The sequence below is a fragment of the Dipodomys merriami genome, unplaced genomic scaffold (assembly GCF_024711535.1).
Source record: "Dipodomys merriami isolate MVZ:Mamm:240054 unplaced genomic scaffold, mDipMer1.0.p SCAF_3, whole genome shotgun sequence".
Classification (NCBI taxonomy): Eukaryota; Metazoa; Chordata; class Mammalia; order Rodentia; family Heteromyidae; genus Dipodomys; species Dipodomys merriami.
Window position 1 is genome coordinate 35860495 of NW_027204492.1, and position 16388 is coordinate 35876882.

Consider the following 16388-nt stretch of genomic DNA (forward strand, 5'->3'; position numbering starts at 1 on the left):
GCAGACAAAGCAAGAATTTGTGACTACTGTTGACCATATCCAGAGCTGCCTTGGTTGAGGCTAGCTATCAGAAAGTTGAAATCACAATTTTCACCAAGGATCCAAACCTCAGAAAACTTCGCACTTGCCTGGGGGTACTAACAGTCAAGACAATGTTAGAGGATATAAAACCACTGGTTTCATGTTTAATTTACCAGGATAACTTCTCCACGGGATTTTATGGATCACAAGCATAACACTCACCAACAATCAGACTTGCTCTATACATTGATCTTACCAGCTTAAATGAAGAGATTACACATCTGCATACAAAAACCTTAGCAGTTTTCATGTCAGTCCATCATAGCAAAACCTTTCCAGTTATGGATATAAGAACAGAGGAGTTAGTAATATTCCAATAAGCTGTTTGTCAACGGCTCACAGTTTCCTCTTCTACCTCATGATATCCCCCAAACACAATATCTGGGTTCATCCACCTGTCTTACTTGGGGTTTCTCCCTCTGTGTTCCCTCTTCACTTCAATGCTGTCACATCTGTAAAGACTGGAGGTTGGTCTACATACTCCAAGCCACAGAACAGGCAGGGGGTTGTCACAAGGAATTCTAGGCAAGTGATTAGCCACAACATCTAGATTAATATAATGATTGGCAAAATGAAAACCAAGAAATGTGAGAAATTACAGAAAGGCATATCTCTGTGTATTCTGGTGTACTTTTCTAAAGTTGTGTAAACAATTGTTCTACCATTCCTCCATTATTTGAAAATTTTTTTGTCAAATCCAAACATAACTTTTCTTATTTTATTATCTTCAGTTGTATAAGGTGGTTTCAATGCAACCAATTTATAAGTACAATAGAGCTTGATTGATACCACCTATTCTATCTTTCTGCACCCTCTTTCCCAACTCCACCCATAGCCTCACGTTCCATGTTTCCATTTTCACATATTTACACTGAATATAATTATTGTATTTGCCCACGCAAAATATATAATTTTGAATGAGGTAAGTGGCTTCTCTCATGCCCTTGTATTTGAGATGACTGTCAAAGCATGTACTATGAAAACACTTGTCTCCTGGAGTGCAGCATTGAGGATAAGTACCTATGACCGGTAAAGCTTCTTATTTGGCTGTTTTCCCGGTCTTGTCCAAATTATTTCTGTCTACTCTTTCTTCTTAAATGATCCTTAATTTTGCTGAGGATATTCATGCTGTTTTTGAGTCATGTTTATGGCCAAAATGGCCAGTATACCTGATCCAGTGTAGGTAGGTCTTGCCAGGGTTCTTGTCCTTGTCCATAGGAAGATCAAAATTGATGATTATACACATTTGTACAGCATCATTACCTTGAAGACACACATTGGTGGTCATTAGAACTTGCTCTTTAACTTCTCAATCATTGCAGTCCTCTTCTCCACCATCATTTCACCACTTATTAGGGCCATCTGGTGGTCTCTTTTGATCACTCTACTACCAGCTTTCCAGATATGGCAAAAGATGATGGCTTGATGGTGATTGTTCCATATTGCACAAAGACTGGAATTTCTCATCTCAGTTTCTGCACAAGACAGAATACTGCTTGGTGGTGTTCAACATCTCCTCCTCATGCTTCAGTTTGATAACACTATGGTCTGAGACTTTCTGGAGAAACTTCTATACTTAGTCTTCAAATATGGCAGAGGCAAGGCACCTAGTGACTCATGCCTGTAATCTTAGCTACTAAAGAGGCTGAGATCTGAGGATTGTGGTTCAAAGCCAGCCCAGGCAGAAAAGTCCATAAGACTCTTAACTTCAATAAACCACCAGAAAACCAGAATAGTGCTGTGACTTGAGTGCTGTGCCTTGAGCTGAAGAGCTGAGGGACAGCACCCAGGCCAAGTTCAAGCCCCACGACAACAAAAAAGATGGCAGAGAAAAAGCAACATCTAACCATTTCTGTGTATCAATATCTGGATATGGCAGTTTTGATATTGGTGGCAAATACCTTGGTCTTAGGGTGAATGAACTTGAGCTTGAGCACCAGTCCAGGGCAGCCTCAGAAATATCAATGATGATCTGCTTACTGGTATTCTGACCTTTTTCTAATTTATTAACTCAAACAGCATAAACTAACTTCAATTTGAGGTAAAAATTTACCCATCTGTTTGATCACTTTTCTTGTTTGAAGGATGAGCTCATACATTAGGAAGAGCTATAGGCACTAAGAGAAACTTCAGGTTCTACTTGCCTAAGCATGGACAACAACATAAAGGTACCAATACCAGAACTAGTACCAAAGTGAGTCTGTACAATAAAGTTGAGGGGTTTCAGCAAACATCAATTGAAATGCATTCTCTTTTATTTTAGTTGAAGTCAATAGCATACATTTCCTGAACAAGCTGTGGTTTCAGGCTACTTCACTGAGTAAAGGGGAGACTTGGGATCCCATTGAAAGTCTTCTATTTGGCTTATATGTTATTCACAGGTTGCGTCTGATCTGTTTATTGAGTAAAGACTGAGTATCTCTGTTCTTCCTCTTTATCTGTTCTCTTTGCATTAGCATTGATCTTAACACCACCAATGATATCTGGTTTGATATTTTCTTCCATAAGATGCAAGTTACTTGAACTGCCCAAAGAATAGAAAGAATAGAAACAGTCCTGGAATCAACTTCAGACATGGCCAGGCACCCTGGCCATCACAGCTTAACATAGCAGTTAGGGCTGTCCCATGTCCACTCACTTCGTACTGTACCTCTTTTAGTTCCATATAAAGTTAGAGCTAGAGTTTCAAAACATTTCAAGGGATAGACATTGGTAAATTTATTTTTCTTTTATTTTGCATTTTATTAGCCTATATTCATGTGTAGGGTGATTTCATTTTGACATTTCTATACATGCATACAATATACCCTGATCAAATTCACCTTAATTCACCCTCTCTATTAGCTCTCTCCCCTCCTGCAGGCACCTGCTCCCCAACAGACCTTTTTTACTTTCCAGTAATTAATTTTTTAGTGTATATAAATTGTACAAAAGGCTTTCTCTGTGGTATTTCACAATGCATGTATTACATTTTTGTCAGATTAACTCTCTCTGTTGTGCTCTCTCTTTCATTTCCCCCTTATTCTTCTATTATTCAACAGTTTTTACAAAGAAGTGGCTTTGCAATCAAGAACTGTAGTTCCCTGTACTGGTGGATGCTGTGTGTGGCTATGTGACTAGTTTTTACCAATGGAATAGAATGTGAGCCCCTATTTTATAGCCGAGAGAAAAACGGAAATGCCTCAGTTTAACTCCTGCATAGAATTCCAGTACAATAACTCAGCATATAAGACCAAAGATTGACAAATGGGGTTGCAGTAAACTAAAATTCCTGCATAGCAAAGGAAATAGTCATTAGACTGAAGAGGCAATGTACTCTTGGAACACCTCAGGAAGGAAGCTCCCTGCTAACCAAGAATGCCTACAAGAAGCTACTATATGCATGAGAAATAATGTTCTATTTAATCAAACCATTGAAATTTCCAAGCTCATTTGTTGCAGTGCCTATGACATCACAAACACAGACTCTTCACCCCTAAAGTGAGACCATGTATGCATGTATGTGCACAGGAGCACAGGGGTGAGAACAGAGTAGGGCATCCCATTCACAGGCTATAAAAGGCCCTCACAATTATTTTGGTACATGACAGTACAGACCCATATGCTTCCCATGTGTTTCTTTGCTGCTTGTGGCCATCTGCCTATGTTGGTAATTTTGTATAGTCTGTAACTGATGGTATAAATATCCAAATGGCCCCTGGCAGGAAAAAAAATGGTTTCTGACCCCTGCAAGTATTCATTGAAGAAAGATGTGCTAGTAGAACAGTGGAAGCAGGGAGAAGACATAGAAGACTGTTATGATGGCAAAGACTGGTAGCCAAATGGATGTTAGAAAGATTTGATTGTGAAAGAAATGGCATGAGCTACTTTGGGAGTAGTGTGATTTCAGCTGGCAGATTTCAGCTGGTTTCTGTATCTAAATCTAAACTCTAATGCTTAACTGGCTAAGAACTTGGACAAATCACTTCACTCATTTGGGCTATCTTTTTACATTGTTATTTTCATGATTAGAGTGTGTATCTATAGAAATTGAGATGCCAAGAAAACCCCAGCGTGTTCATCAGAAAGAGAATAAGGCTTACAACCCAAATCCAGGCTTTGTTGTTTATCTACTTTCTTCAGAACTAGCCACCTGGAATCTCTGGATCTCACCTTGTACTTTTCTTAATTGGAAGAAGGATCCACTTTATTTGTAAGATTGTTGGAAATATTCCAAAGAAACAATTTTTATAAAAGTTCTTTAAATTGTGAAGTGTTGTTACAGAAGTTGGACCACCCACTTGGGTAGTTGGACCATTGTTCTGATTATCCTGTTCAATGTCAGACTATTCATTATTTCCACTTAAAAATGACATTAAAGTTCCTCCATAAGCACATGAACATGAAGAATGATACATCAGAGCCCCGGTGCTAAGACTATCCAATTGGCCTAACAATGGCAGTATGCATTTTTGGGACCTCTATGAAGGAAAGAATAAAACTGGTATCACATAGTTTACTCTCTCCCTTTCCCCCTCTTCCCTCTGAGCATGTCTCTGACTAGACTTGTCTCTCAATGATTGCTGATCATTTGCAAAATTGAATATACATTGAAATGAAGATTTACTGCTGCAGGAGATATTCATTGAAAGCACTCTGCAGCTAAAGCATTTCTTTGTTCATTAGCTTTTTGAATTTATAGAAGAATTTTACCATGTATTCTTTCACATTTTTATGTGTAGTTGAAAAATGTGCCATTTTTTCTAGATATGTAGATCTATATGTATGTAAACTTATTAATAGTATCATTAGATATGTATGTGTATATGAATAAATGAAGGTTTAATATTTAAGAGCAGTTTCTATATAGTATATTTGTGTATTATTTTACATTATTTCATTGACACCTTTTTATATGTTTTTATTGTAAAAATATTGTACAGGGGGGTTACAGTTACATGAGTAAGGTAATGAGTACATTTCCTATCGAGCATTGTTACCTCCTCCTTTGATTTTCCCCTACCATCCCTTCCCTCCCCACCTCGCCACCCCCTCCCCCTCCCTCCCCTCCCCACCCCCGAAGCTGTAAAGTTTGTTTTCAACATAGTGTATCGTACATCTCATTGTTACAATGCGTCAACCTGTATCCTTATTTTGGCATTTTGTTATTTCCTTCCCCTCCCCAAATTATAAAACTGTATATACAAGATGCAGGGCACCAGAATAAAATACAGTTAAAAACAGGGGTTATACCATGGGAGGAAAATCATACAAAAGAAAAAAAAATCACACAGTACATTATCAGTATATTAAAAACAACAGCAAGAAAGATAAAACCTATCTTGGGGTTCATTTCGCTTAGCATTTTCTTATATGGTCATATGTACATAGCTTTTGACCTTTTCTGCTTGTCCTATACCTATACCATTATTGCAAATAAGGGAAACCATGGGACCTATGTTTCTTTGGGCTTGGCTCACTTCATTTAATATGATTTTTTTTCAAGTCCTTCCATTTCCTAACAAATAGGGCGATGTCATTCTTTCTGATGGAGGCATAGAATTCCATTGTGTGTGTGTGTGTGTGTGTGTGTGTGTGTGTGTGTGTGTGTGTGTGTGTGTGTGTGTGTGTGTGTGACATGTTTTTGATCCATTCATCTGCTGAGGGGCATCTGGGTTGGTTGCATATCTTAGCTATGGTGAATAATGCTGCAATAAACGTAGGTGTGCTGGTAGCTTTAGTATGGCATTGTTTGTGATCATTTGGGTAAATGCCCAAAAGTGGGATTTCTGAGTTATAAGGGAGCTCTATGTGGAGTCTTTTGAGGAACCTCCATACTGCTTTCCAAAGTAGTTGAACAAGTTTACACTCCCACCAACAGTACAATAGGCTTCCCTTTTAGCCACACCCCCTCCAGCATCTGTTGTTATTAGAGTTCTTGCTTAGTGCCATTCTAACTGGGATGAGGTGGAATCTCAATGTTGTTGTTGTTTTAATTTTTTTGTCGGTTTTGGGGCACCTGAACTCTGGGCCTGGGCGCTGTCCCTCAGCTCTTCAGCTCAAGGCTAGTGCTCTACCACTTGAGCCATAGCGCCACTTCTGCTTATGTGGTGATGAGGAATCGAACCCAAGGCCTCATACATGCAAGGCAAGCACTCTACGACTGAGCCACCTTCCCAGCCCTCAATGTTGTTTTGATTTGCATTTCTTTTTTAATATATATTTTTATTGTAAAGATACTGTACAGAGGGTTTACAGTTAGTTACATGAGCAAGGTAATGAATCTATTTCCTATCGAGCATTTTTACACCCTCCTTTATATTTCCCCTACCATCCCTTTCCTCCCTACCTCCCCAACTCCTACACCTCCCCCCCCCCAAAGTTGTAAAGTTGGTTTCCAACATACTGTCTTGTACATCTCATTGTTACAATAGGTCATCCTATATCCTTATTTCAGCATTTTATTTCCCTTCCTTTCTCCAAATTAGAAAAATATTTATTTTATGGCTAGAGAAGTTGAGCATTTCTTCATGCTGAAACCTTTTTTTTTTTTTTTGATGCTGGTGCTGGGGCTTGAATTCAGGACCTGGGCACAGTCACTGTGTGTTCTTGCTTAAGGTTAATTCTCTACCACTTGACCCACATCTTCACTTAGGGATTTTTGCTGGTAAATGAAATGAAAGTTTCCTGGACTTTTCAAAGCCAGCCCAGGTTGGCTTTAATTCATTTTCCTCCGATCTCAGTCTCCCAAGTAGCTAGGATTAAAAGCATGAGCCACTGGTACCTGACTATTTCTTTTAAAATAAGTTTTAGCGTTTTAAATAACAGTTTTTCCTAAAGAAAGCATTGCATGTCCATTTTTTGCAATGTCATTCAATCTCTTAAACAATATTTTGAATGTTAAAGAATTTTCATAACAGTTTTTTGTTCACAATGACTCTGATAAATATAGTTCACACTATTCCCAATTAGACATGTAAACCTCAACTCCCGGAGAAGCTATGTGAGTTATACTGGATCCAATGTATTGTGAGTGGCAAGACAAGGATGCCATTGGGACATTTTCATTTGGAAATAGCTTTTCCCAAATACCTATCTTAAGGGAAAAACAATCATTGGACTGTATTATATGCTTATTTAGAAGTCATTTGCCAGTGGCTGTCTCAGCCTTAGCTGAGATGTCACTGACTTAACTAACAGAATGATAGATATGTAAAGGATGGAGAAAAGAGGCTGAAGGTAAAAATCAAATGTAATTACAATATAATTGCCTCTGGGAGGTTGAGGGTAAATAAAAAGGCATTTAGGATGATCCCAGGTTGGAAGATACCCACTGCTTTATCTACTTAATAGCATGCTCCATTTTTCTGGAAATTGTCTCTTTGCCCACCCCAGTTCTATATCTAAGCAGGAGCTGTCATGTTCATCCAAGCCACCTAAGAATGTTCAAGCAGTGGGCATTTGGCTCAGCTTTACCAGTAAGGCCATTTGTCTCATTATCTGTGCTTCAGCCTAAAAAAACTCAATCACTCAAGTAGCTCTAAGTTGTAATGCTGTAGAGCAACAGGCCAATAGTAATACACTATGAGCCAAGTATGTAATTTCAAATTTTCTAATGGCTATATTCAAAAAGAAACATGTGGAATGAATTTTAATATTTCACTTAGCAAACTGAATCCAATGTATCATTTTGATATGCAATTAATATTTTGTTAATTAATGAGGTCTTTTACATCTGTTTATGTCTTGTACTCAGTATTCAAGATAAATGAATGTTTTTACTTAGTACCAACACGTCAGTTTGGGTTAGCCATATTTCAAGTTTCTAGTGGTCACCAGTGACTGATAGCTGCATACTCAACAGTGGAGAAAGCCTAGAGAAAAGAACTGAGTGAATGTGCAGAAAGAGGCAGAGATGAGGAGTAGAAAGAAAAAAAAAATACTGGTGGCATTCAAGTCCCTGCTTTTGAAAAGCAAATACAACCACCCCCAGACCTACATCTTGTAAACGATGTCCCAATGTCTTTTCAATTGCTACTTTGATTTTTAATATATATATATATATATATATATATTCCATAATAACATTGACAATATGAATAATAAAGTCATTTGTGTGGCTTTTCCTTAATAGCAGTCAATTTGTGGATCCATACTGCTGCTCTTAATGGGCATCAATTCCAGATATTCCTCCATTTACAATGAGATTACAACTCGGTGAGTCCTAAGGTAAAATACTGTCAGTTGAAAATAAAGGAATACACCTACTCTTTCAAGCATTTTAACTAAGTAACATTGGAAACCCTGGAGTTGCTCTCCTTTTGATGGAATGGCTGATGGTTGTGGCTCACTCCACTGTCCAGCATTGCATGAGTGCCTACTACTTGTTGCTAGCTCAGGAAAAGATTCAAGTCGGAAACAAAGTATGGCTTCTATGAATGTATATCACTTTCTCACCATCATAAAGTTGAAAAATCTTAAGTCAAGCCATACTAAGAAACTGTCAGTAATTGTTCATGTATACATTTTCTTGCCAATCCTGAATGTCACCAAAGAATTGTTCTCAACAATATTCTAAGTATTGTTGCTAAGCACTGCAATACATTATTAAATAGATAGGTATCTCTTACCCCTTTTTGATATCTACAATGTATATATTTTATTCTTTCCTTTCATGAACAATGATAAACCTGTCTTTATGAGCATGACACATGTTAGGCACACCTTTCCTCTCCTAGTAACCTGTGTGCACACTGAATTTGGGAAAATTGAATGACTATACAGGGAACTGAAGAACCCACAATAGCCAAAAAAGACTAAGAATATAAAGCGAGAAATAAGATTTAAGCAGATTTTATAGCGCTCTTGCTCTCTCTCTCCATATATATATATTTCCCAGGCTGAGGTAGTTTGGGATGCCACAGTGACATGAAGAAATTTAACCACTGTGAAATATGGCAATTACAAAAGATTTACTTGGCATTTCTAGATGATTTGTTATTGCAGATCCATTTCTTAAATATCCATTTTTGTTGTAATAAATACAAAACAATGAAGGAAGAACTTGAAACTAATAAATACTCTGATAGGAAATTGTGCCACGGGATCCAGACATTTCCCTGGTGGTGCTGGCAGAGTTTTTCAAAGAAGAAGAAAAAAAGATATTTGTGCAATTGTAGTCAAAGGATCCCAAATGTAAACAGATTTTATTAGAAATAGAAACACAATGTGTCCATCTTAAATTTTTAATAACAATGAGGTTTACTGGGAGCCAGAAATACTCTTTTTCTGACTCTCTATTGTTGTTTAGAAACTACTTTCTCTTTGTTAGAATGTCATTTGTGGGAGAGGAAAAAACTACATTTAGATTAAGAAATCTGGACATGACCACACCCCAGCCAGCATTATTAGAATACTGATACAATGCTGCCCTCTAGCAATGGCTGAGGCTGGGTTTGGGCCATTTCTGTCCTCTCCCTAATCTATTTAGACACTCAGGGCATACAGAGTACAATCCTACAGAAACCCTACAGCCTCTATGTTGACTCCCTTATGAGAATCTTACAATGGTAAAGAGGAGGAATGGAGGCTCAGAATGGCCAAGTGTTTTCCTCAAAATTACACAGGTTGTCACTGCCATACTTGGAACTGGAACTCAGATGGAGATCTTGTTTTGTTTTTCTCCCCTGCATCTTCCTCCTATTTTCTCTTTCCACCTTCCTGTCAGTGGAGAGATAGTTTACTTTGTGAGTATGTGTGTGAGTGTGTGTGTGTCTGTGTCTGTGTGTATCTGTGTCCACATCCCTGTCTGTATGTGGGTCCATGTATTCTGGGCATTGAACTCAGGTCCTAGACATTGTCCCTGAGCTTTTACACTCCAGGCTAGGGCTCTACAACTGGAGCCACAGATTCATTTCTAGTTTTTTGGTGGTTTAATTTGGATAAGAGTCTCATGGACTTTCCTGCCTAGACTGGCTTCAAATTGTGATCCTCACATCCCAGCCTCCTGAGTAGATAGAATTGCAGTTGGGCTCTGGTGGCTTACTTTTGGTGATCAGATTATGGAGAAACTAAGTGTTGTCAGAATAAGAAAGGGTCCATACACAAAGAATTATTGTCATGGCAATGAATTATTTTCTTAGGGTTATTTACATTGTTTTTAAACTCTATTATGTTTTTATTAGCATATATTAATGGTAAAAACTATTTTCATTGTGGTATTTCCACACATGCATATAATGTAGTATGATCAAATTTACCCCTCTATTACTCTTTCTTATCCATTTTCTCGTTTTATTTTAAACAATTTTAATGGGCTTTACTATTCTATTTTCATACATACATACATATAAAGTAATTCAATATATATAAAGTAATTCAATCATGTTCATCCTTCTATTCCCTTTTCTTTTCACCTTGCCTCTTCTCACTGACTCCTACCCCCAAAGGAGTTCCATTTTACACTCGTGTCATTCATTTTGTTTAAGTCTAGATTGTGCCTATGAGAGAACATGCGACATTTGTCTTTGTAAGTCTCATTTTATTTTGCATAATATAATGATCTCCAGTTACATCAAATTTTCTGCTATTTTGAATAGTGCTGTAAAAAACATGGATGTACAGTTATCTCTATTCTATACAACTTACATCCCTTCAGATATGTGCCCAGGAGTGATATAGTAGTATCATATGGTACATCTCTGTTTTTAAAGGTAACTCCATGCTGATTTCCATAATAGTTGCGCCACTTTAGTTTTCCACCAACAGTATATAAGGATTTCACTCCCCTCACAACTCTAACAGTATTTGTTTCAATCTGACTGGTATGAGATGGAATATATGTTTGGATTTGCATTTCCACTATGTCTAAAAATGTTGAATGTTTCATCATATATCTATTAGCCATTTGTACTTTTGAGAACTGTCCAGTCCATTTGCTCATTTATTAATAGGATTCTTTGTTCTTTGCTGTTAACTTTTTGGATCTCTTTGTATATTCTGTATATTAATCCTTTAATGAGTAGCTGGTAAATATTTTCTCCAGTACTTTGGAGATTGTCTCCTAGTGCTGGTAATGTTTGTTCCTTTTGCTGGGGAGTATCTTTTTAAATTGTTTCAATTTCATTTGTCCATTATTTTTCCTATGCATGAGGCAATTAGAATCTTATTCAGAAAGTTGTTGTCTACGACTATATCATTTATTGGTATCCCTATGCTTCTTTATAGTAAGTTCAATGTTTCAGGTCTTACAATAAGATATTTGATCCATTCTGAATTCATTTCTATACAGGGTGACAGATAATGATCTGTATTCAGTCTTCTATATGCTGATATATAATTCTGGTAACAACACTCTTTGAAGAGGCCCTTTTCTCGATGTATGTTTTTGGTCAAAAATCAGAGGCTATGTGGAGTTACTTTTGGTGAAAGGGGGAAGAATCCACAAAAGAGTAACCCCAAGTCCCTAGGAATTATATTTTGGGATAGGCCTTCTGCAAACCTTGACATACAAGCTCCAAATTCCCTTTGTTCCAAGGCAAACATTGTTGTAGACAGTGGTAAATGAAAGAAAATTGTTATAGGCCTGAGCCAGTATAATGAACTTGCCTTCCTAAACCTCTTCACCTAATATTCAAATAGTTTAGGGAAATAATACAGTTGCAGATAGGCTGGAAAAGACAAAGAACAAATCTTCAGAAGGGTTCATATCTAGAAGAAGGAAGAAAAGGAAGGATCACCTTTATTCAGATTTCCAACTTAAGCTTCAAATGTTGGCAGAAACTTGCTACCAATTTTTTTCCAGTTAGTTGTCATAGGACTCATTTGGCTCTGAGTAACAAGGATATATATCATGGAGCACTTGCATGCATTGAGTACTGTGCCAAACATCGTATGTTCAAACACCAGTTCTGCTGATTGTTAGCTCTGTAGCCTTAGATCAGTTCCTTTACCTCCCTGTGCCTCAAATCCTCAGTCAATAAAATAGAAATAATGATATCACCTGTTGGGTCTTCCACCGTCCCACAGAAGAGAATGGATAAGTGCACCGCTGGCCCTTAGCCCTGGAGACAATCAGAAACAGTGGGGAGTCAAGTCAAGCAGGAACTCATTTATTACCACACAGCAAGCACCTGCAGCATAAAAGGGGAGGAAAAGGAACCAACCAATCACTGTAAAGGTCACACTCTATCACGCACTTAAGCTTTATCCAATCAGCTTTTAACATAAAAAACTCAGGCTCTGCCCACTCAACTTCGCCTCAGCGCCATCTTTGCTGCCCATGTGCCCCACAATCACCTACTTATCAGTGTAGTTGTTTTTCTCACAGTAAACTCAATGAAACACAAAACAGAAACAATGTTATTTTAGTGACAAAGTGTGACATATGATTGAAAGGAGCATTCCCACTCTAACTGAATCCATCAAGGCCCTCAGCCCAAGCTGGCCCTCAAACAAAGCAGCAAGAAGAGAGGTATGTTAGTCAACTCTTCTTCACTGTAACAAAAAATCTGACACAAACTACTGAAAATAAGGATGTTTCTTGTGACTGAACACTTCAGAGGTTTCAGTACATGGCTGCTGACTCAGTTGTTTCGAGGCTGTGATAAGGTAGAATGTCATAGTGAAAGGGAATTTTAAAGCAGTGTAACTGTTATGCCTAGGTCGCAGGACCCCCAACAAGAGTCAGACTCTACAGCTGTTTTAAGCTTTTATTTAAATGGGCTGCAACTCTGGCCTCATCCTACACTCTGACACAGTGGAGTCTAGGAGGAGAGCCCTGAGCTAAGGATTTGCAGGTCTTATAAAGGCACACAACCAGGTACTTTAGCGCCACGTGTTGCTCTGCTCTGAAACAAGCAGCAAATGGTCACTGCCTCAAGTACTTTAACCCTTCATTCCCCACCTTCACTTATGGTACTGAGACAAAATCTTGTGGCTCCAGCCCAAAACTAAACTCCACCACCTTTCAATCTTGAACGGGTATAATCCCTCTCTGGCCATAGCCATACCATTAAACAACAATAACAATAACAATCAGTCCATTTTTCTTTTCTTGAGGCATATGTGGAGTGGTTGGGTAGGATGTTTGGAGACTTCCCATGTTTCCCCACAGTTGTCCAGGGCAAAGGGGTCAGCTGGTCTGGCGTGGGAGCAGTGGATCCAAGCAGCAATGCCATCCACCTTAAGAGCAGTAGGTGTAGCCAGTAGCACCATGTAAGGTCCCTTCCACCGTGGTTCCAGAAATCTCAAGTTGTGCCTTTGAACAAACACCCAGTCTCCTGGTTTAAACAAATGGGGGGTAGGAATAGAAGCAGAATCATATAATGCTCAAAGCTGGGGCCACGTACTCTTATGCACCAGCTGTAGTCAAGCTTACACAGAAATTCAGTATCATCCAAATCAGCAAGCAATTCAGTCTGAAGGCTAGGGATAATGGGTGGAGGGTGTCCATACATTATTTCAAAAGGAGTAAAGCCAAGCAGATAGGGTGAATTTCTTACTCTAAACAGGGCAAAAGGAAGGAACAATACCCAGTCTGCGCCAGTCTCCAAGGCCGATTTAGTTAAGGTCTCTTTTAGAGTCTGATTCATTCTTTCTACCTGCCCTGAACTCTGGGGTCTATAAGCACAGTGCAATTTCCAATCCATCCTCAATGCCGCGGCTGTTCCCGGACTTACTTTTGAGATGAAGGCCAATCCATTGTCCAACCCAATGGTGGATGGAAAGCCATACCAGGGTAATACTTCTTCCAGGATCTTCTTAGCCACGACATTCACAGTCTCATGCTTTGTTGGGTAGGCTTCAACCCATCCTGAAAAGGTGTCTATGAAAACTAGCAAATATTTATGCCCAAATTTTCCAGTTTTAATTTCTGTGAAGTCTACTTCCCAATACACACTTGGCCTATCTCCACGGAGGTGAGCTCCTTTTGTAACCGGTTGATTGGGGGCATTGGTGAGCTGACAGGCTCAATGAGTTGATTTCCTTGCCTAATTTTTACTTCTGAGTGTCAGAGCAAGTCCTGCATTCTTCGGGTTCCCATGTGAGTTACCAATGGATTCTCTTAATAATCCCCTTGCCCAATCTTTGTGGCAAGATAAGTTTCCCCTCACCAGTTTTCTACCAGTCTTTGTTTCTCTGTCTGGGATTTATAGGCCATGGGAATTTTCTTTATCCACTCCAAGTCTTCTTGGGAGTACTGAGGCTCAGGAGGCAAAGCTCATGTCCCTGGGTCTAGTTATAGAATCAGTTCCCTTTTGATGGCCAGGGCAGTGCATAATGGCAATATTTGCTGGTTCCCATACGGCCCAGATGAGGCTTAAAATTTCTTGTTTGTTTTTAATAGTCTTTCCCTCAGCTGTCAGCAGCCCCCTCTCGGTTTTTTTTTGGGGGGGGGTCCAGTCGTGGGGCCTGAACTCTGGGTCTGGGCACTGTCCTTCAGCTCTTCACCTCAAGGCTAGCACTCTACCATTTGAGCCACAGTGCCACTTCCGGCTTTTTTTTTTTTTTGGCTTACGTGGTGCTGAGGAATCGAACCCAGGGCCTCATGCATGCAAGGCAAGCTCTCTACCACTGAGTCACCTTCCCAGTCCCAGCCCCCCTCACTTGGTAAATGACTCCATGGACATGCACACTGGCAAAAACATACCGACTGTCCGTGTAAATGTTTAGTCTCTTCCCTTTTACAATTTGTAGGGCTTTTGTTAGTGCCACTAGTTCTGCTCTTCGTGCAGACATTCCCTGGGGGAGTGCTTCTGTCCACACTATCTCAGTGTCCGTGCAGACTGCTGTGACTGCGTACCTTTTTCCACCTCATATAAAACTGCTGCCATCTGTGAACCAGGTATGCTCAGCATGGGATAGTGTCAAGTCCAACAAGTCTGGCCTCTTTTCCTTGGCGTGGTCTCTCTTTTCATGCTCAATTTCACATTCTCTGTCCGTTCTTTCCTGTCTTTGATCCTCTGTCTCTCTCTCATTTTAAACCTTTTCACTGCGACTATTAGATCCCTAATAGACTTTTCACCAAATCTGTCTAGAGCCTGCAACTTTCGCTTTATTTCTGGTGCAGCTTGATTTATATAGGCAAACAATCATCTGAGCGGACTCCTGAGTCTCAAGATCATACAGGGTTTATTGACTAAAAGCTTCCATGAGCCGCTCAAGATATGTTGCCAGACTTTCACTACTTCCCTGTCTTACATCATAACATTTGGCCATATTAGTAGGTTGGTGAACTGATGCCTTGAGACCTGCCAACAGAGCCTGGCAGTAGATGAGGAGTCGCTCCCTACCTTCAACCATATTGTAGTCCCATGTTGGTTGGATCTCAGGAAAATGGGCAGCAATCAGGGCAGGATCCGTGATGGGCGCTCCTGTGAGACCAGGGATATGTTTCCCGGCCGCCTCTCAGATACAGTCTCTCTTTTGTCTCTCTCTCCGGTGGTAAAAAGGATCTGTAAAAGCTGACTGCAATCATCCCAAGTAGGCTGATGAGTAAATAGAATAGTATCAAGCAAACAAATTAAATCCTGGGGTTTCTCAGTAAAGGGGGCATTTTGGGTGTGCCAATTGTATAGATCACCGTAGAAAATGGCCAATATTGGAGTTGCTGTTGACCATCTGCATCCACAGGACCTAGGGTGGGTGAGGGAAAAACAGCTGCATTAGAAGGGGGGTTGATCCCATGATGTCGTCGAGTGACTGGCCCCTCAGAAACTTTAAGGGCAGGTGCCAAGGGTTCTATAGCTCCCTCCTCCTCTTGATCATTCTCAGGTTCTGCAAAAGGTACCTGGGAAGGGGAGTATGGGGGAGGAAACATTTCTTCTTCCAAGTTATCTCCCTGAAAAACCGGGGGGGTACCTTTTCTTTTCCTCTTTCTCAGTTTTTGTAAGTCTAGGGGGCTAGATGGAGTGGTGCCCATGGTTTCCAGTCCCATCAGTTGTACAGTCCAAAAAACAATAAACAGTACAAACAAAACACATGCAGGCCTGACAGTTACGAAAAAAAGCTTAGGAAGTGGAGATCTCCCACATTGGTCCCCTGACTCCTGTCACGGTGGGGTTCCACACTCATGCCCCACAGCAGAAGGAGCAGACCCACAGTTGGCAAGTTGGGCCTTGCTTAGGAGGCCCTCTTGGTCAGTTCCGGCCCAACACTGAACTGACCCCCGCCCCACAATTCACAGGGTGGGGTTCCAGGTACCCTCGCCCCACACAGCAGGTTTCCAAGTCCCGCCCCACACGGCAGGGTTCCAAGGAACCCCCCCCCCCCGCCCCACACGGTGGGGTTCCAAGCCCCCCCCTGCTCCACATAGCAAGGTTCCAAGG

At 40.1% G+C, this 16388-nt stretch overlaps 2 pseudogenes; both read right to left on the reverse strand.

Annotated features, from left to right (window-relative positions):
• Positions 1-1151: 1151 nt before the first annotated feature.
• LOC138839769 (ATP-dependent RNA helicase DDX19A pseudogene) lies at positions 1152-1678 on the reverse strand (annotated as a pseudogene).
• A 262-nt stretch (positions 1679-1940) lies between these two features.
• On the reverse strand, positions 1941-14918 carry LOC138839770 (ATP-dependent RNA helicase DDX19B-like; annotated as a pseudogene).
• Between the last annotated feature and the right edge of the window lie 1470 nt (positions 14919-16388).